Source organism: Euphorbia lathyris, chromosome 2 (genome assembly GCF_963576675.1).
Source record: "Euphorbia lathyris chromosome 2, ddEupLath1.1, whole genome shotgun sequence".
NCBI lineage: Eukaryota > Viridiplantae > Streptophyta > Magnoliopsida > Malpighiales > Euphorbiaceae > Euphorbia > Euphorbia lathyris.
This window is the reverse complement of record NC_088911.1, coordinates 133,018,719-133,039,504: the sequence shown is the minus strand read 5'-3', so window position 1 is coordinate 133,039,504 and position 20,786 is coordinate 133,018,719. Positions and strand designations below refer to the sequence as shown.

The window sequence follows — 20,786 nt, the reverse complement described above, 5'->3', positions numbered from 1 at the left end:
GGTTAATTCAAAAAAGAATCAACGTGGTTTCCCTAAGTGTGGTTTTTTTTTACCCAAAACAAATCTTGTGGTTTCTGCCCATAACAAATCTTGTGGTTTCTGCCGATAGAAAAAACGAGGCAAAACTCTTGACCCCGTTAAAATGCAAGGGTATTGGCATGTCTGGAGAGTCCGGGACCTCGCTCTCTAGCTTGCTCGTGATGAAGGCCTCTCTTCTAATCCGGATTCCAAGGCAGTCCTAATCCTCCTCCCTTCTAGTTTTTGTTTCTCCTCATACTGACCTTAGGCCTACTTCTCGAATTAACAGATTTGCGTGCTAACTGCTAAATATCTAGTTTGATATTTGATAGAAAATTCTTGTAATCACAAGTGTTTTTGGTAAAGTCTTTGATGGAGTCTGTGTGAAAGACGAACTTATATCCAAAAACCGTTCTTTTTATCTGCCTTTCTTCAAGTAGTTTTATACATTAACTTGTTGCACTTCTTCATGATATAGATCATCCCCTAACCTTCCAGAAATATAGTCTAACTTAATTTGTTTGTTTCGGAGGAGAAAGAGAAGAGAAGAGAAGCCATTGAAGAAACTTTGAAGAAGAATGACGAAAGAGATGGAGGAGAAAGGAGAGACAATAGAGAAAAAATTAATTAAAAATGAAATCTAATATATTTTGTCAAATGTGTGAGAGAATTTTTTATTACCAAAATACCCCTTACCATGTCATCAAACTGACTGTATTAAGCCAGTTGTTGTGATTTTGCTAATGGAAGAAACCACACATTTATTTTTTTGGAAAAAAACCTATATGTACTATCTGCGAATTCGTATTCACCGCTAATTGTATTCTTATATTGCAAATATTTATCTAAGTATTGACTGTTTTTTCTAACAGATAGAACTGACTGCACTTCTTGATGATATAGGTCAGCCCCTTGTTAAAATAAAATATTAAAATTAATTTAATATTTAAAAAGAAAAGAAAGAGACAAGTTATTAATGCATCATGCGAATGCATTGTTAAAGAAAATAAATTAAGACATGTCGATTGAAACAAAAAAATAAAAATCCAATACTCTGCAAAATAATTTTGTATAGATATATAATGAAGACTTGTGATTAGTTTTTTTTGTACACGTTTATAGCTAGAAAATTGAAGAGTAAAAAATTATCGAGAAAATTTTGTGATCACTACCATCGAAATTCGATTATGCAGTGGTGGCGATAGAATAATCTCGGGACATAAATGCCATGACTGTTGATGAAGTTATAAGGTCATTACAAGAACGTGAAGATTGATTCAAGAAGCATAGAATAAAAAAAACAAATCTTAACAACAAAGACTTAGGTTAAAGACGATGATAAGATCTGAGAAATAAACCAATTCGGTACAGGACTTGGAAGCACTATGCCATTTTCCCTTTTACATGACACAAGCGTAGAAGTTGAACTTAAAGTTGTCCGTGGAGAAATGGTAAACTTACGTGGATTGCAGTCATACTATACATGACAAACATTTGTTTTCGTGTCGTCTGATTATTTTTCGTGACAGTATATTAAAATTATGTCATCTGAAAGCTTAAATGTAAACCAGCTCAATTCACATGTGGCCTTTCGATGACACAATTCTGTCATCTAAAGAAAATGCACGTTTAAGTCAAAATTTACTTAATCATCATATGACACTTATGATAAATGACTGTCATTGTATTCAGAAAACAAATTTAAGGCGTTCAATACGTTTGATTGAAATTTCAGCTCATATATAAACCATCTCTCTCATCCCAAATCCCTAACTAAGTTTTGCCTACGGCTCAGGCTTTATCTCTGTCACCTCGCTCTTTAGCTTTCTCTGGTTGCTTTCTACATGCAAATCATTGGGTCGAAACATGGTAATGGTAAGCCATATTTACTTTGTTCCTTGATGCATTAGAGTTTCATTGTTCCTTATCTTTTCCTCATCCGATTTATTCTTGCGTATGTGGATTTCAGCATCTGGAATAAGGATCTATTAATTTTCAGACGTATAGTTGAAAAGATTAGATCTCTCGCTTAGATACACATATGTTACTGTATTCATTGTTAGATTCACTAATGAAAAGCTTGGGTCTTTATCTTTTTTTAACCTAGGACAATATACTTCGTGATGCTGTTGTGGCTGATGCTGAGATAGGTAGATCTTGCTCTTTTTATTTGCAAATATTACTAACATTAGGGATTGTAAACTCATTCGATTCCTTTTTATTTGAACATAATATTTGCAGGGATAGTAAGAATGCTTAAGTACATGGGAATGTTGATTGAAGAGATGGTCAATCAGTTCATGTCTATAAGATATCGGAAGATTTCTTTAACTTATTGAGTATATATATTGTTATGTTGGTATGAACTGATTGGCTGCAATATATGATGTTGTTGTGGGTAATGCTGAGATAGGTATGAAGCATATATAGTAAAGAAACATATATGTTTCATTGACATATATGTGGGTTATATTGCTATGAACTGATCCTATTTATGGTTGATGTTCTGTTTAGGAAGCTAGAACTGACTATGAGTATGTGTATAAAGCATGATCCTGTTTAAGGTTGATGTCCTATTTATGGTTGAATATATATGAACTGATTGGCCATAGTTGTGTATGAAGCATAGTCATATAGTGAACTTGCATGTATGAAGTATAGTCATATAGTGAAGGATTGTGTATGAATCATAGTGCGTTATATTGGTATAAACTGATTGGTTGAATACCTTAACCAGATATGAATATGTATTGAATGGTTGATTTTGTTTGTATACCTTAGTCAGATATGAGTATGTGTATGAAGCATGATCCTATTTATGGTTTGATGTTTTGTTTATGGTTGAATAGGTATTAAATGATTGGCCATGCTCTTATACTTTATATATTCATTGAGTAATGTGTATAAAGCATGATCATACGAGTTATATCGGCTGTAGACACTGAGTCGGAGGACCTGTGACGAAAACCCATACGAGACGGTTGAAACGGTTGATTCCGATAATTTAAAACAAAAATCACGAAAGGGTCCGTGAGGATTGCGTATCGTCAGGTGGACGACCCGCGAGTGCTCAGCGGCGTTGGGCGAGCGCCTAGTGGCAGCCGGCGCGCGCCCAACGACAGTTGGATGCGCGCCCGGTAGCGCAGGGTGCACGCCCAGCGGCAGCTGGGCGCGCACGCCCAACTCACATTGGGCGGGCGCCCAACGACGTCGGGTGAACGCCCGACGAAGCTCGTTGGGCGGACGCCCAACGACGTTGGGCAAACACCCAACAGGGGTTGGGCGGACGCCCAACTTTCGTTGGGCGTCGCCCAACTTAAGTTGGGCGTTCGCCCAACCCACTTTGGGCGACGCCCAACTTTAGCCGGGCGTCGCCCAAAGTTTCGGGATCCGTGCCTATAAAAGGCACGGATCCATATGCATAAAAGAGGGGAGGAGAATTTTTGGAGCTTTCTCACTCTAAACATTTTTAGAGAGAGAAAGTCTATTTTTTGGAGAAAATATTTTTTTTCCCAAAAAAATCCAAATTTTCCAAAGTTAAATATTTTACCAAAAACACAAAAAACCGAAAAAGATAAATTCGTGGAATCAACCGACTTCAGCTGTCAATACCGATCTCGAGGTATTATCCGAGAACTAGACTCGTTTTATTTATTTCCTTTATTTATTCATTTTATTTATGTTATTTATTAGGTGATAGTTTTATTTAGTTAGTTATTTATTCATCACGTTTTATTTAACCTTCCGCATTTATTTAATTTTTTGTCTCGTATTAAATAAATGTTTGGTTTTGTTTTGAAATAAAAAACCTCATTTTTAACATCCCAATACGAACCGTGATCCGATTCAAAGGTAGTTCGGGATTAAAAAACGTTGTAATTATTATAAATTTTGAAAATATTTCTAAATAATGTTTTAAAATAAAACATCGTTTTAGGAATCTCCGTTATAGACTATGATCCAATTCGGGTAGTTCGGAGATCCAAAATGATAGAATAGATCTAATCTAAAGTGTTTGAATAAATCTGGAAAGTTATGAACTGTTTCTGTAATTCTCCCTTTTCTGTCACTAAAAGCAGTTTACCGACGGATTTTCCGTCGGTAAATCTGCTGGAACTTTAAAAAGCCCATTGATGAACCTTTTTCTTACCTTTTTGACATTTGTTCTTAAATGTATATATATATAACTATGTAATATATTTGGTAAATGTATTTTTGGTTTATATAACTATTAGCTACATATTATATATCCACTTATTTTATGTTAAAAACTTAATCCATATTGATTTGGTTTCGTAAATTATATATAGGTATATATGTATAGTTTTTTTGACTTTTGGGATGATTAATTGATTTTTGGGTTATTATGTAAATATTATTTTTGAACTAAATTTATGAACTATGTTAATCATTTTATATGTTTTAATTGGAATGAAAGTGTATTATATCCTATATTATTTTCATTACTCCTTCTACTTATTAATATGTATTATTTTCTCAATTTTGTTTTAATGAGTATTATTACTACCCTTTTTGTATATATATGTAAATCTATGTATATTTACTCTATTTTCACACTTATATATATATATATATATATATATATATATATTCTTTCAAATGTATTTGGTTGGGTGAATTTGAGATTAGATTGTTAATTGTTGTGATTATGTCCAAATGGAGGCTAATTGGGTGAAAAAGGGGAAATAAGCCACAAAAAAGAGAATTTAATTTGTTTATTTAAACTAAAAGGTTTTTAGAGGTTCCAAATGTAAATAAAAGGTTTTTGATTCTCTACCACTTTCAATTGATTTCCAAAATATCATGTTTTAAAACCTTAATTCGTTCCAACGACGGATTAAGCGAACCTTGTAATTAAAATTGTTTCTTAAATTGTAAATAATAGAGTTTTGAATCGTTTTCCTATTCAAATGGTTTTGTACAAAAATAAATGGACTTGTATGCTTAATCACGTTTTCTTGTTAAAGCTTTTTATCTCACACTTTCAAACACAGCGATTTGAGTCGATATCATGTAAATTAACGGGGTTTTGAAACGTACCTAAATCGTTCCAACGGCGATTAAGGTACGAACCATGTAAATAAACTCGTTTTTGGGAAGTGAGCTTAGTTTAGAGTTGGTGTAAAGCATAAATCACACTGTGAATAAATCATTTCTTTCTTCTCCCCCCCTCTCTCCTATGTATTTTAAATTTATGCAAAATGGGTGATTCTTTACTAAAATGGCTTTTAATAAAGGGAAAATTACAAAACTAGGTCAAATGGGAGGTCCATTTACATATTAAACCCATTTACTCAACCTACTACATATCTAGACTGATTTTGTGTGACTTTCCCATAATACCCTCAATATTTACGCGCGTCTCGCCCCCTCCCGTCTGACTTCGCAAATTCCATATTATGCGAAGCCTGCGAAGCTAATGTTCATAATAATTGATGAATTTAGTTCGCATATGTGAAGCCTACGAAGCTAGAGTTTGATTTATTTGATGAATTTAATTCGCATATGCGAAGCCTGGATATGTTTTGTAGCTAATTCGCGAAGTGGTATATAACAAAAAATGGCAAACAACAAAGGATTCCAACATTAAAATCATAACATTATCAAAATTTACAATAAGATTGCAAACTCATAACAAATCATCTCATAATACATAGGCTACTATTCACTAAGATTGCCACAATAAACTCCTAACAAATCACTTCATTATACATAGCCTTTTATTCACCACAGAGGGATGGAAGTCCAGGCGTTTTCGAATGGATGTCTCTCATGGCACCCTAACACACCGGCTTCCAGGAATGAATATTACGTATTCAACCACCTTCAGAAAAATTTAATCGTGTTAGTCAGAAAAAAGGAAGATTTGGCTTCGCGAAACGACGATTCGCTAAGTATGCGAACATAAATGTGCAAGGAATGTGACGCTCTGACTTCGCGAAACAATGATTTCGCGGAGTCTGCGAGGAGAAATGTGACGCTCTGGCTTCGCAAAACGCAGAATTCGCGGAGTCTGCGAGAGAAATTTATCGAATTACCTCGCAAACTTCACGTAATCAACGTTTCGCGAAGTGAAATCGATAAATTTCTCCCCGAAGACCTCGCGATAACCGCATATGCTAAGTGGATTTATGGGGGAAAACGCAGAAAAAACAGCATATACTTACATTTTTTGATGAACCCAATATGATAAACTGGGAAAAACGATGAAAATAACGTAGATTCACCATTTTTTCGAACGAGCAGGAAATGGAAGATGAAGAACCATGACTTCGTTTTCTAGGATTAGGAAGTTGCAGAATCAAGAGATGAAGAGAGGAAGAAGAGAAATTCATTGTGATTTGGAGAAATGAACCAGATTTCATGGAATTTAAAGGAAGATAGGAAGATCAAAAGTCTTAGAATCATTAATGGAGGAGCTGCCACCGTTTCGCACAACCAAGGAGAAGAGGGGAGAGAACGTTCGCGTAAGGGAGGAAGTGGGAAGGTTAGGGGTATTATGGGAAAGTCACACAAAATCAGTCTAGATATGTAGTAGGTTGAGTAAATGGGTTTAATATGTAAATGGGCCTCCCATTTGACCTAGTTTTGTAATTTTCCCTTTAATAAACATGCTCAAAACGGTTTTTCAAAGCGAGAAAGAAAAGGTTTCAAATGAACTTTAAACTTAAAGAAATATGCGATTAGTCCATTATCGCCTAACACGCTAAGTAGGAGGCCGGTGGTTCATAACCGGGCGATGTCGGGGTGCCTAGTAGCCTTTCTCCGGAAAGGAGCTAGCCTTCTCGGCTCGTACCTAAGTTTCCCGAACCCTCACCGGTCTCCCGCAAGGGATCGGTGTTCATTTTCCCATTCGTGGGTGGCGACTCTTCCATACTCCAGGCTCCGGTCCTGCCGAGCAGCTTGATTCCACGATTGGTTCCTTTCGGCGCCAATCACAGCATCTGTCGTCAACGGTGTCCACCCCCCGGTCCGCCCGGGCAAGGCCGCGGCACCTACAAGTGGCGACTCTGCTGGGGAAGCGAGAAATTTGATTCCGGAAGGCGTGTAGTAAGCCCTTAACGGGGACGGATCGTATTATTTCTTTTCGTATGCATTCATACGCATTATTGCAAACCTTTTGGGTAATTTCCGCGAAACCTCTAGCGAGAGTCCATTTGTCGCTCGAAAGAGGCTAGTGTAAGTTCCCCCTTATAGTAAGGCGTCAAAGGGTCCCCATCCATTCGTTAGGGGCGAATTTGTGCGGTCCTGTGAGGTCCCGCGATCAGCCGTGTCAGCATATAGTAGCCTTAGAAGTTTCCATAGGATTACCCGTTACTATTTTTGATGTGATAAATGAATCAGTTCGTGTTTTCAAAATGCCATGATACGTGTCTAATCCTAAAATATGTAAAGGAAATGAAACAATGCGTTAATATATACTCTTAAACCGATATATGAACTACCCCAAAACATTGAAACGATTCGAACTAAAGACGAGTTAGTCATCTCGTGTGAGTGAACTTGTGCGACCCGCCTGGTCCCTTTCCATGTCTCGAAGAAGGCACATGTTCAGGACATACGTTGTGACGTAAGCACGTATTAGTTCAAATCGGTTTGATATTAAGGATAGTTATAGCTCGATTCAAAATACTATATTAACAGTAGCCGTTATTCACATTCTTTAAATAGGTTGGGATAAAACGAGATTATGACAAAACGAAAACGAAGAACATTTCTGCTTTGAACGATCCCGTTGTAACGTAAAGAGTTTCATAAACGTGGCCCGTCCCTTCCGAATAAAAACTCTTATGTTACGCCTTGTGTTGTTCTTAAGAGAAATGGACGTATCCGCAAAAGTGACTAAGAAAATAAAAGAAAAGCAAAAATAAACAAACGACCAAAATCATTATGTATCTACGATATATGTCAATCCCGGGAGTAGTTAAAGGAAATAAACCAATACCGTTAAATACGTGCCTCGAACTGGTATATACGCCGTTTAAAATCACGAAGCCGAATTAAGCTAAGAAACCGCATGATTGCACCATATGGACGAGACTGTGGGTTTGACTAATGGCTCGATCATTTCGACCGTTACCAAACTACTAGAAATATGGCCCGACATGTGTGTTTGCTTAAACTCGTGCCTAAATGAAAAAGAATGGTAATATCCCTGCTTCGAATAAGCATGCGATTAAACGAAATGTTGATTTTCTATAACCACGCTAGGATGATATATCCCGTAAATTGGAAGAAATAAAAATTTGTTGCTAGCCGAAAGATCACCGTGCGCTCAAATAAGACTCGCTGTCTTTACACGTAGCCAAAACGAGCAAACGGATTCTTGACGCTAAAAACAAACACGTTACGCGATGAGTCCGTTCCCTAAAATAAAATCCAAAAAAAATGATTTCATCACTGAACGAACACGTGGTTACGTCTCTCGATAGATCCAAAAGATCCTGCCATAATCCAAAAATCGAGACACGAACACACGCGAATAAAAGGGAACGAGTCATTGTCAATAACGAACGATTGAACCAGAAGAATAACTCGTACCGCGTTGATGCGCCCTCACCTAAGTTAGAGATGAGAACTCACTAAGGGATAAGTGTACCCCGTCGTTATCAAGTAATAAATTTCTGGTTAAGTCCAGGTTATCGTCCACAGGATTTATTTCTGCAAGTATCGAGCTATCGGTTTCAGGTGTTATCTAGGCTTAGGGGGTTTTGAGTTTGTTTTGCTAAGTTAATCTACTCCTAGGTTGAATTATACTAGTCCTAGCTAAGTTATCTGATTCTAACTAAGTTATTCTATGCCTAATTAAGTTACTCTACCCCTAATTAAGTTAAACTACTCCTAATTGATCTTTCACTAATGCAATTATCCGAAGGAACATGGTATGAACGATAATAATGAAGATAGATTATTAGGTCTATTGAATAAAAACCTAATCTGAGTCACTTGTATTCAAGGTGATTAACCCTACTTACCCTCCTGAAGTTCCTAGCGCGTGATTCCCTAAGGCCGAAACTAGGTCTAAGGCTCAGTAAATTGGCGCTTAATCAACTAAGAGGTCGTCAATCTCCTAGGCTCTGACTAGGTCAGATTCAGCTTGCAATATGTGCCTACTAGATTTTGGGGCTTTTGAATGAGTTAAACCAATTGAATAAAGCGTAAGACAGAGATTAAACAAATAATCATAGAACAAAACAAGAGCTAAATTATTATTAAAGGCGAAGATAATTGTCACAAGATACAATAAGTCAAGTTCGGCAACTGTATCAAAGAGTACAAACAAGGAAAGATAAAAGGAGATACAAAAATCCCTTTCAGGGAACCTGTTTACTCTGCATGCGGTGACTTAATTTTAAGGACGGACCTTGATAATTCCTCGAGAAAAAGCTTTGAAGGAGCTTCAATGGAAGTCGAAGAAGATGGAGGAGATGGAGAGGAATTACAAGGGGAAAGCTAAGATAATTTACAAAATTGAAAGATACTAATTTACATTGGAAAAACTCTATTTATAGGCGTGGCTCGGCCCTCTTTTTGACCTAATTCGTGTCCTTATGCAGGTAGGAAGTCGTGGGGTCCATCGTGGCGTCGTGGGGGCGGAATTGGTCTTTTTGACCAATTCCCGCAGGTCTGCTCGCCGAGCAGGGCGAGCTGCTCGGCGAGCAGGCACTGCTCATCGCGAGCAGGCACAGCCTGATCGGCGAGCAGGCACAGTGCCTGGGCAATGCCTGGGCGGTGCCTGGGCAGTGCCTGGGCTGCTCGCCGAGCAGCGCCTGGGCTGCTCGCCGAGCAGCGCCTGGGCTGTGCGCCGATGCTCAATTCGCCGAGCGACTGCCGGGGGTCCCCGAGACACGATTTTTGCCTGAAATTGATCGTGTTTTAACCTACACACGCACATAAACTCCAAACAACATTAGTCCAAGGGCTAAATTGACCCGCCAATCGTTTATTTGAGCAAACGCTTCGTTTGGTGCGACTTTTGACGGATCAATTAGCTTCAAAAGATAACGGAATTATAATATGCATGCCATTTTGGCCGTATTTGCCTAAATTGATCATAAAACGAGCCTAAACAACGAAAAGTAAATAAAACGTTTCCAATTTCTAACTAACTCACACAAAAGCATTTAAATTCGAGAATTGCTCGCTTATTAACTAAATAACGCTAAAACTCGTTGTTAGACGAGGTGTCGCGGCCTAATCGCCCGGGCGGACCGGGGGGTGGACACCTCATGGCGACGTAAGCGGTGATTGGTGCCAAAAGCAACCAATCGTGGAATCAAGCTGCTCGGCAGGACCGGAGCTCGGAGTATGGAAGAGTCACCACCCATGAATGGGAAAATGAACACTGATCCCTTGCGGGTGACCGGTGAGGGTTCGGGAAACTTAGGTACGAGCCGAGAAGGCTAGCTCCTTTCCGGAGAAAGGCTACTAGGCACCCCGACATCGCCCGGTTATGAACCACCGGCCTCCTACTCAGCGTGTTAGGCGATAACGGACTAATCGCATATTTCTTTAAGTTTAAAATTCATTTGAAACCTTTTCTTTCTCGTTTTGAAAACCGTTTTGAGCATATATTATTGAAAGCCACTTTGGTAAAGAATCACCCATTTACATTGATGCTAAGTATAAAAGAGAGAGGGGAGAAGGAAGAATTGATTTATTTACAATGTGTCTTATGCCTCGATTCGTATGTTAACTCTACACTAAACTCACTCCCCGAAAACGAGTTTATTTACATGGTTCGTACCTTAATCGCCGTTGGAACGATTTAGGTATGTTTCAAAACCCCGTTAATTTATATGGCCTCTACTCGAATCGCCGTTGGAACGACTCGAGCGTTTGAAGACGTGGAATAAAGAATTTTAACCCAAAAACATGGTTAGGCGTACAAGTCAATTTATTTTGTACAAATCATTTAAGGAAACGATTCAAAACTTTATTATTTACAATAAAAACGATTTTAATTACAAGGTTTGCCTAATCCGTCGTTGGAACAGATTAAGGTTTCAACATGTGATATTTTGGAAATAGTTTAAAAATGTCAGGAAAACGTTATTTACACTTTAAGAATGTCTAGAAAACTTAAGTTTAAATAAACAAATTAAAGTCTCTTTTTGTGATTTTATTTTCCCTTTTTTCACTCAATTAATCCTTACTTGAATATAATTACAACAACTAACAAATTAAATTCAACTTCACCCAACCAAACATGTTTAAAGAATATATACCTATAGGAAATCCAAATGGAGAATGAATATACATATTTATACATATATGTAAGAATAGTAAAAATGGTAATATATATATAGATTAAATGTAGGATAAGGAAAGTAGTAATACATATAATACTTTTTATCCTAATTACAACTATGTAAAAATAAGGGAGACTATAAAAACTAAAAATAACATTTAATTTCCAAAATAGTTTTACCCTATGATAGCTAATATAATTCAAATGCCAAAGAAAACTATATATATACCTATATACTACTTTATAACATTAAATCCAAACGAATTAAATTTCAACATGAAATAAATAAATATATAGTACATAATAAATAGTTATAGGATTAAAAAATAATTTTTATAAACATATTACACAATAATATACATATATATATAAGTAGAAATGTCAAAAAGTGGGGAAAGGAGGGTAAAAATGGTGATTTTCGGTTTCCAGCAGATTACCGACGGAAAATCCGTCGCCAATCTCCTGTTAGTGACAGAAAAGGTAGAATTACAGCAGCACTCCAAAACTTTCCAGATTCGTTCAAAAGCTTTAAATTAAATCTAATTCGATCGTTTGGGATCTCCGAACTACCAAAAATGGATCATAGTCTATAACGGAGTTTCCTAAAACGATGTTTTTATTTTAAAACGTTATTCGGAAATATCTTTTCCAAACTTATAATTACAACGTTTTTAATACCCGAACTACCTTTTAATCGGATCACGGTTCGTATTGGGATATTAAAACGAGGTTTTTTATTTTAAAACAAAACCGAATTTTTATAGAACACGGGATAAAAATAAATAAATACGAAGAACTAAATAAATCGTGATAAATAAATGAATAACTAAATAAATAAAATTATAACATAAAAATAAATAAAGAAAATAAAATAAATGAAATAAATAAAACGAGTCTAGTCCTCGGATAATACCTCAAGCTCGGTATTGACGGTTGAAGTCGGTTGATTCCACGAATCGTGCTTTTCTGGTGTTTTTGGTAAAATTTTAACTTTTAGGAAATTTGAAATTTTTAGGAAAAAAATGTTTTTTCCCAAAAAAAGATTTTCACTCTCTAAAAATGTTTAGAGTGAGAAGCTCCTCCTCCAAAAGTCCTCTCCCCAAATGCATGGGGATCCGTGCCTTATATAGGCAAACGGATCCCCGGAACTTTGGGCGACGCCCGAGTAAAATTGGGCGTCGCCCAAAGGGGGTTGGGCGATCGCCCACCTTGGTTAGGCGAACGCCCAACCTATGTTGGGTGAACGCCCAACAATCGTTGGGCGTATGCTCAACTGATGTTGGGCATTCGCCCAACCATCGTTGGGCGTCCGCCCAACGTCGTTGGGCGCCTACCCAGCGGCCGTCGGGCGCTCGCCCAATGGCTGTCGGGGGTGCATGCCCGACGGCCGTCGGGCGTCCCGCGGACGCCGAGCGCACGCCCTGCCCTGCCGGACGTGCGTCCGACTGTCGTCGGACACACGTCGACTGCCGCTAGGCGCTCGCTCTACGTCGCGGAGCGTCCACGAGCCGTTCACTCAACGACCGTGATTCTCGTTGACTCACCGTTTTATTATTATACGTTTTTCTCTTTCAAAATTTTCCCGGAACCAACCGCTTCGACCGCTTTGTTAAAGGTTTTCGTCACAGGTCCTCCGACTCGGTGTCTACAGTTGCCCCTACTTTCCTATTTTGACAGTGATGTGTGTGTTTCGAAAACGTTTTTTGCTAACGCAACACATGCAATGTAAAACATATAAAAGTAAGAAACACGTAAAGAGTAGGAGGAAGAATACCTGACCTTTGCGCTGTGCGTTCCGGCATCGTTCTCGATCCTTTCTGTCCTTGCCTTTGAATCGGTCGCCGGCGGATGTTCTTCTCACGGACCCTAGCCTAAGTTGACTGCGGGTAAAAATGGCTCAAAAGCAACCTTGGTGCCCGACCGCGAGTAAGGTGGCTCAAAAGCGATCCTGGTCTACGACCCGGGGGGAAATGGCTCAAAAGCGACCCTGGTCTACGACCGGGGGGGAAGTGGCTCAAAAGCAACCCTGGTCCACGACCGCGGGTAAAATGGCTCAAAAGCAACCCTGGTCCATGACCGCGGGTGAAAATGGCTCAAAAGCAACCCTGGTCCACGACCGCGGGTAAAATGGCTCAAAAGCAACCCCGGTTCACGACCAGGGTAAAATGGCTCAAAAGCAACCCTGGTCCATGACCGCGGGTAAAAATGGCTCAAAAGCAACCCTGGTCCACGACCGCGGGTAAAAATGGCTCAAAAGCAACCCTGGTCCACGACCACGGGTAAAATGGCTCAAAAGCAACCCCGGTTCACGACCGGGGTAAAATGGCTCAAAAGCAACCCTGGTCCACGACCGCGGGTAAAAATGGCTCAAAAGCAACCCTGGTCCACGACCGCAGGTAAAAATGGCTCAAAAGCAACCCTAGTCTACGACTGCGGGTAAAAATGGCTCAAAAGCGGAGGTTCTTTCTAACGATTCTGAATTCTTTTAAAACATTGTTGTCTGTATTTTCTCGCTGAAGCTAGTATCTTGGAGGTTTGAATGGTTCGATAGGAACGTCTTTTTAGTCCGGAATGATTCCAACTAACAATCATTTTTCTGTTGACTGTCGTCTGTATTTTGGCTGGTGCCACTTCTCTGTAAAAATTGTCTGTCGTCTGGAGTTTCATCTTGATATTATCGGTCACTGTCTGGCAGAAGCGCAGGCTGAAACGGACTGCAAATCGGAGGTCTGTACACCTGGTAAATGATTATTTACTTTTTTACCTTTATGTCACATCGTACCTTTTTCACTATCTACGGAAATGCCATTCCCATTTCCTATATAAGGTGGTGGGGTTTCATTTCAACCCCACAGCTTCTCTCTCTTCTCTCTCTCTCTCTAACTTTTGATTTGGATTGTTCTCGGGATGGATTTGGACCAATATGATGGCACGAAGGGCATGGAAGCGGGTTTCGTGAACCTTACTACAGTGGACCCTTTTCAGGACACCGCAACGCATCTGAGCCGGACCCGCTGTAACCAGGTAAGTACTTTCTTACTTCCTCGTCTTTTGACTAAAATTCTAGGCTTTAGTATCCCTATTTAAACATGATTTGCATGCTAACTTCTAAATTTCCTTAGAATACTTTTAGTTAGAAAACATGAATTTCTTCGCTTGCAAGTAACCTTTATTTATCTTTTGTAAGCATGCGAACTATATGCATGTGAATAGTAAAACTACAAACGATGCATGCCAACAGTAAGAACAAACATGAATAGTGCACGTGAATAGTACATGTGAATAGTAAAAAACTTGACTAATGTACGTGAATAGTAAAAACTTGACTAATGTACATGAATAGTAAAAACTTGACTAATGCACGTGAATAGTAAAAACTTGACTAATGCATGTGAATAGTAAAAACTTGACTAATGTACGTGAATAGTAAAAACTTGACTAATGTACGCGAATAGGCCAATGAATAAAGAATTAATCTAATCCTATGCAGACAACCCCAAGGTAGAGATTTCACACAATGACGGTCTAAATTGACAAGACGTCTCTAGGTTAGATTTGACCGAAAGAATAGCTAGATTAACGTGCTTTCATCAGATGCAAGCCTAGGAACAACCTTTAAACTTACCTGTTCCGTTCTTTCCAGTTTATCGGTATTTTCGGGACTACAATGGATATTCACACGTGGTACTCTATGTTAGGCGCCGCGGCGAGGGCCCGTGTGCGAGAGCTGGGCTTTGAGCCCTTTATTTTGGCGCTGCCCCGCGCCAACGGGGTGTGCGACCGCTTTGGCCTACGAGCCTTATGCGAGAGATGGGTAGACTCGACTCACACCTTCCACCTTTCCTTCAGGGAGATGACCATCTCGCCCAGAGATTTCTCTTTATTGACTGGGCTGCGGGGGAGTAGCACTCCGATTCCCCTTTCCTTTGATGCGATACGCCCGCGGGTTGACCGTGCTAGATTGGCTGCTTTGATTGGGCCGGGAGTTTATCCAGGCGCCAAATCTACCCCGGCGAAGTTCATCACTACATCGGGGCTTTTGAGTCGTAGGGACTTTTGCGGGACCGACGACACCGATTTGGCCGTCCGCAGCTTCCTGATATATGCTTTGAGCGAGACGATCTTCCGCACTAAAAGCGGAACGATTCATGCAGGTCTCATTCAGGCTTTCAGCGATATGGATACGGTGGCGTCCTATGATTGGGCGGGAGCGGGTCTAGCTTTCCTGTATAAGTTTTTGGATTTGACTTGCCGGAAGCGCAAGGATTTCGACGGCTACACCTTTGCTCTTCTGGTACGTGGTGCATCCTTGTCTTGCCCTTTTTATCTTCTTCGCGCTTTCTATTCGTAACCTTTGTTTTCACGAGCAGGTTTGGGCCTACGAGAGGCGGATTCTTCCTAGCGAGCATCGGCGCAGGCCACAGGTGCCGAAGCCCCCACTCATGGCTCGATGGAGAGAGTTTGATTTAGGTACCGAGGAGAGGCCGACGGTGGCACAGCTCCTGGATTGGATTGATTCGCGGACTTTGGGACAGGTAAATATCTTCTAGTCGTGCTAGATTCTTGTTTGATCAGACCTGACTTTTCTTTGTGTTTTTAGATTAAATTCAGGTGGGACGACCTTGACTTCGGTCCCGATTACGCGTATGTTACCCTGATCCAGGAGCAGCAGAGTGTGCTTACCGGCCCTTCCGTGCGGGCCTGGTATTTGGGTGACCGGGGCATCACCGGGGTTAGGGCCTCGCACTGGTCACCAGGCGAGATTCCTATCTCTATGTTTGCGGTGCAGACCATGCCCTTGTCGGTCATTCGTCAGGATTTGACCCGCCGCTTTGTTGGTAGAGATGTGTGGGTTCATACCGGGGGCCGTGCTCCTTACCTATCGACCTTGTTGAGTGCGACGGATGCCCCAGCGGCGGCGATGGAGGTGGACCCTGTGGCAGACGTGTTTTCGCGGGAGGCTATCGCTGCAGTCTTTGGTCGGGAGGAGGTCCCGGTGAGTGGTTCGGCCTATTTATCTTTATTTACGAGATAGTTAGTGGTATTTATTGTGTCTCTATTTGCAGGAGGGTTCCTGGAGGAGTGCTCATCTGTCAGACTTCTTCGACGACGCCCGAGCTCAGACGTCTGCGAGTGAGCCGCCATATTACGTGGGCGAGTCCTCCAGCGCCGCCCGTCCGGAGAGGTCCCCTTTGGGCGTACCCGTCCCGGATTTTGGGAGGGATTTCGCGACTATTTGTTATGACGAGTCCGGGGTGGCCTATGCCGGTGTCGAGATGGCTCCTCCGATCTTTACATCGAGGGTACCGTTTGACCCCTCAGACGCTTCCCAGACCTCGAGAGAGACTTGCACCGATTATGTGGGGCTGTCTGGTTACCTCCGAGATCGACTCAGCTTGCGCTGCGCTGACCATCTGGTATGTATTATTACTTTATTTTAGTGTAGTGGGATGTATGCATATATGTATGTATGATTTTTATTCTTGCCAGTATTTCTTTTTTTTCATATTTGTTTTTTTTCTTTTCAGAGTGATATTCACACACATGAGCGGAGATGGAGCGAGTCGGTGCAGGAGTCCGATGCCAGGGTTGGCCAAGTTTATCGGGAGAGGAACGACCACTGGTCAGAGGTGATGCGGAGAGAGACTGCGGGACGCCTTGCTGTTGAGGAGAGGGTGCGGGAGGAGACTACCGGACGCCTTGCTGCTGAGGAGAGGGCGCGCATTGCCGAGGAGAGACTTCGAGCCGCCGAGGAGGCCCTATCTGCGGAGCGGGCGTGACATCTGAGGGATTTTGAGGCCTACTGGGATGTCCCTCCTTATTAGGCTCATCATGTATAACTTTGTAGTTTTTATTAGGATTACCCCGATGTATAGCTGATGTATAGGGAGTGGGGTGGATAGTATGTAGGCTTTTTATTGTGAAAAGTAAAGTAGGAAATGTATAACTCATGATTCGTATTGCCATGCATTCAGTAGATTATGATGATTCCAATCATTCTCTTCAAATATATTCATGCCTTTATTTATTTACAAACAACAGAAATACTTAGCCTCTTATACATTATTTTTGTAATTGCTCAAGATATAACTACCGTTACCAGGACCTGCCTTTTTTCGGTTTTCAGGTCCCAGCGATTTTTCGTCTCTCCTTTTTCTATCCCAGAATTTTCAAATGAGTGCCCTTTCGGGTTTTCACCCATTGGGATGTCCCTTATTGTTGCATAGGCCGCCCTTTGCGGGTTTTCGACCCATCGGGAATTTTTCTTTTTTTTTTTTTACGAAAAGTATTTCTTAAGCCTATCCAGATTGGTAGGTTCGGAGAATTCCATGCCGTCCATAGTAGTTAACTTCACCGCTCCTTTGCTTAGTATCTTCTTCACGAAGAACGGCCCTTCCCAGTTTGGCCTAAACTTGCCCCTCGGGTCGGTGTGCGTCACACGGATATGTTTTAGCACCATATCCCCTTCTTTGATAGGGCTGGCCTTGACCTTTTTGTTGAAGGCCCGGGCCATCCTTCGCTGATATAACTGCACGTGGTAAAGGGCCTCTATCCTTTTCTCATCCACCAATGCTAACTGTTCATACCGCTTCTTCACCCATTCCGTCTCGGGAATCTCTGCTTCTACTGCGATTCTCAATGATCGCTTTTCAACCTCAATCGGGAGAACGGCTTCTGCACCGTATACCAAGGAGAACGGCGTTTCCCCAGTTGACGTTCTAACTGTCGTGCGATAAGCCCCTAAAGCGAGCGGAAGCTGTTCGTGTCAGTTCCGATGCGATTCTACTGTCTTTACGAGAATCCTTTTAAGGTTCTTATTAGCTGCCTCTACTGCGCCATTAGCTTGCGGACGATACGGAGAAGACCTATGATGTTCAATACCGTACTCTTGGAATAGACTTTTCACTTCTCTTTGAAACTGGACCCCATTATCCGTGATCATATGATGAGGCACCCCGAACCTGGTGATCAAGTGCTTTTCAATGAACTTCCTCGTCTGTTTAGACCCCAACTTGCTAAATGATTCTGCCTCCACCCACTTGGTGAAATAATCAATAGCGACTGCAATGAATTTGTGCCCGTTCGAAGCATTAGGCCTCACCTCTCCGATAATATCAATGCCCCAAGCCACAAACGGCCAAATGGGTGCTAACACGTGCAGTTCCATAGCTGGTAAATGATTATAATCTCCGTGGATTTGATAATCATGGCATTTCTTCGCATATTTGTTACAATCTCTTTCCATGGTGAGCCAATAGAAGCCTTGCCTTATGATTTTCTTTGCCAATACCGCCCCTCCCATATGGGCCCCGCAAATTCCTGAGTGTACTGACTCCATTGCCTCGTGGGCTTCTCCCGCATCCAAGCACCTCAGTTGTAAACCATCGGTGTGCCTTTTGTAAACAAGTCGTTGTGGATGACGAACTGCTGAGCTAACCTTCTAATCACAGCTTGATCCCTAAGTTCCGATTCTACCGGGTATGTTCCGCTCTTCATGAAGTTTACGATATCGAAATACCACGGCTTTTCATCTGCCCCTAATAACATTACATCTTTGTAGCATGGTTTGTGAGACCTCCTCAATACCAAAGGCTTCGAGGCCAGGTTCCAAGGGTTGTCCCAAACGGACACCAAAGTGGCCAAAGCATCCGCTGCCTGGTTCTGTGCTCGAGGAATATGATAAAAACGACATTCCTTGAATCTTTGTGCCAACCCTTCTAGCTGGTCTAGGTATGGACGTAACCTTTCTTCTCTCACTTCCCAGTTTCCTTGTGCCTGTTTGATGATCAGCTTTGAGTCGCCCCAAATTTCAACATATGATGCTCCCAGTGCTGCTAATGACTCCAAACCGTAGATGCACGCTTCATATTCGGCCATATTATTGGTGAGAGGGAAGGATAGCTTCTTTGCCATTGGGATCCTTTCTCCTTCTGGTGAGATAAGTAGCACCCCTACTCCGGCTCCATTCGAATTAACTGCTCCATCGAAGAACATTTTCCATGGTATGACTTCTATTGCGTTCAAGTGCTCATCGGGGAAATCATAGTTTATCTCTTCCTCTTCTGCGTTCAAAGGTTGGTTGGCTAGAAATTCTGCTACGGCCCTCCCCTTGATAACCTTCTTCGTTACATATTCAATATCAAACTCGGACAAAAGCAATAACCATCGGGCTAGCTTCCCTGTTAGAGATGGAGTTCGGTACAGATACTTCACGGGATCCATCCGGGAAATAATGATCACTTTATACGATTGAAAATAGTGCCGTAGTTTCTTTGTTAGCCATACTACTGCCACACACGTCTTTTCGATCATGTTATACTTAAGTTCGTATTCCAGGAACTTCTTACTCAGATAATATACCGCGTGCTCCACACCGGTGTCTCCTTCTTGGGCCAACATTGCCCCAATAGATCGCTCCTCGATCGCCACATAGAGGAGAAGCGGTTTTCCCAGTTTAGGCGGTCTCAGAACTAGCGGATTAGACAAATAGTTCCGAACACTCTCTAATGCTTGCTGGCACTTATCATTCCAAACCGTGGGTTGATCTTTCCGTAGCAGCTTAAAGATCGGCTCGCAGATCGCAGTGAGTCGTGCTATGAACCGACTGATATACTGAACCTGTCCCAGAAATCCTCTCACTTCTTTCTCATTCTTTGGTGCCGGCATTTCCTATATGGCCTTCACTTTATCGGGATCTACCTCGATTCCCTTGTTACTGATCACATAGCCTAAGATCTTCCCCAATGAAACGCCAAAGAAGCACTTCTTTGGGTTCAACCTCAGCTTGAATTCTGCAATTCGGGCTAAAAACTTCTCGAGTGCAGCGAAATGCCCCTCTCTTGTCTCCGACTTGACCATCATGTCATCCACATAAACTTCTACCTCCTTGTGTATCATATCATGGAACAGTGCTGTAGCCATTCGCTGGTAAGTTGCCCCGGCATTTTTCAAACCAAACGGCATCACCCTATAGCAGTATGTTCCCCACTCAGTTGTGAACGAGGTTTTCGCTTTATGTTTCTCAGCCATCTGAACTTGCATGTAGCCTATGAAACCGTCCACATTTGTGTGTAAGACGCTTGATGCTGCACTGTCGATCAACACGTCAATATGAGGCAACGCGAATTCATCTTTGGGGCACGCCTTGTTAAGATCTCTATAATCGACGCACATTCTCACTTTGCCGTCCTTCTTTGCGATGGGCACTACATTTGCGACCCAAGGGGGATAGTCGATTACTTCGATGAACCCTGCTTCTAACTGCTTCTTCACTTCTTCTCTGATCTTATCTGCCCATTCCGATCTCATGCGTCGGAGTTTCTGCTTCACGGGCTTCGCATCGGGGTATGTTGGAATACGGTGAGTTACGATTGATTGATCAATTCCTGGCATGTCTTCGTATGTCCAAGCAAACACTATTTCGTATTTTTTAATTATTCTCTCAAATTCTTTCCTCTCTTCAATAGTTAATTCTTGAGCAATTTGTATAAGTTTA

At 41.3% G+C, this 20,786-nt stretch overlaps 1 protein-coding gene across 1 annotated transcript in view; it reads left to right on the top strand.

The window, feature by feature from the left end:
* The window catches only part of LOC136217504 (uncharacterized), a gene marked incomplete at its 5' end in the record, with an annotated part of 222,921 nt that overhangs the window by 51,467 nt on the left and 150,668 nt on the right, over positions 1-20,786 (top strand). The window lies entirely within an intron of this gene.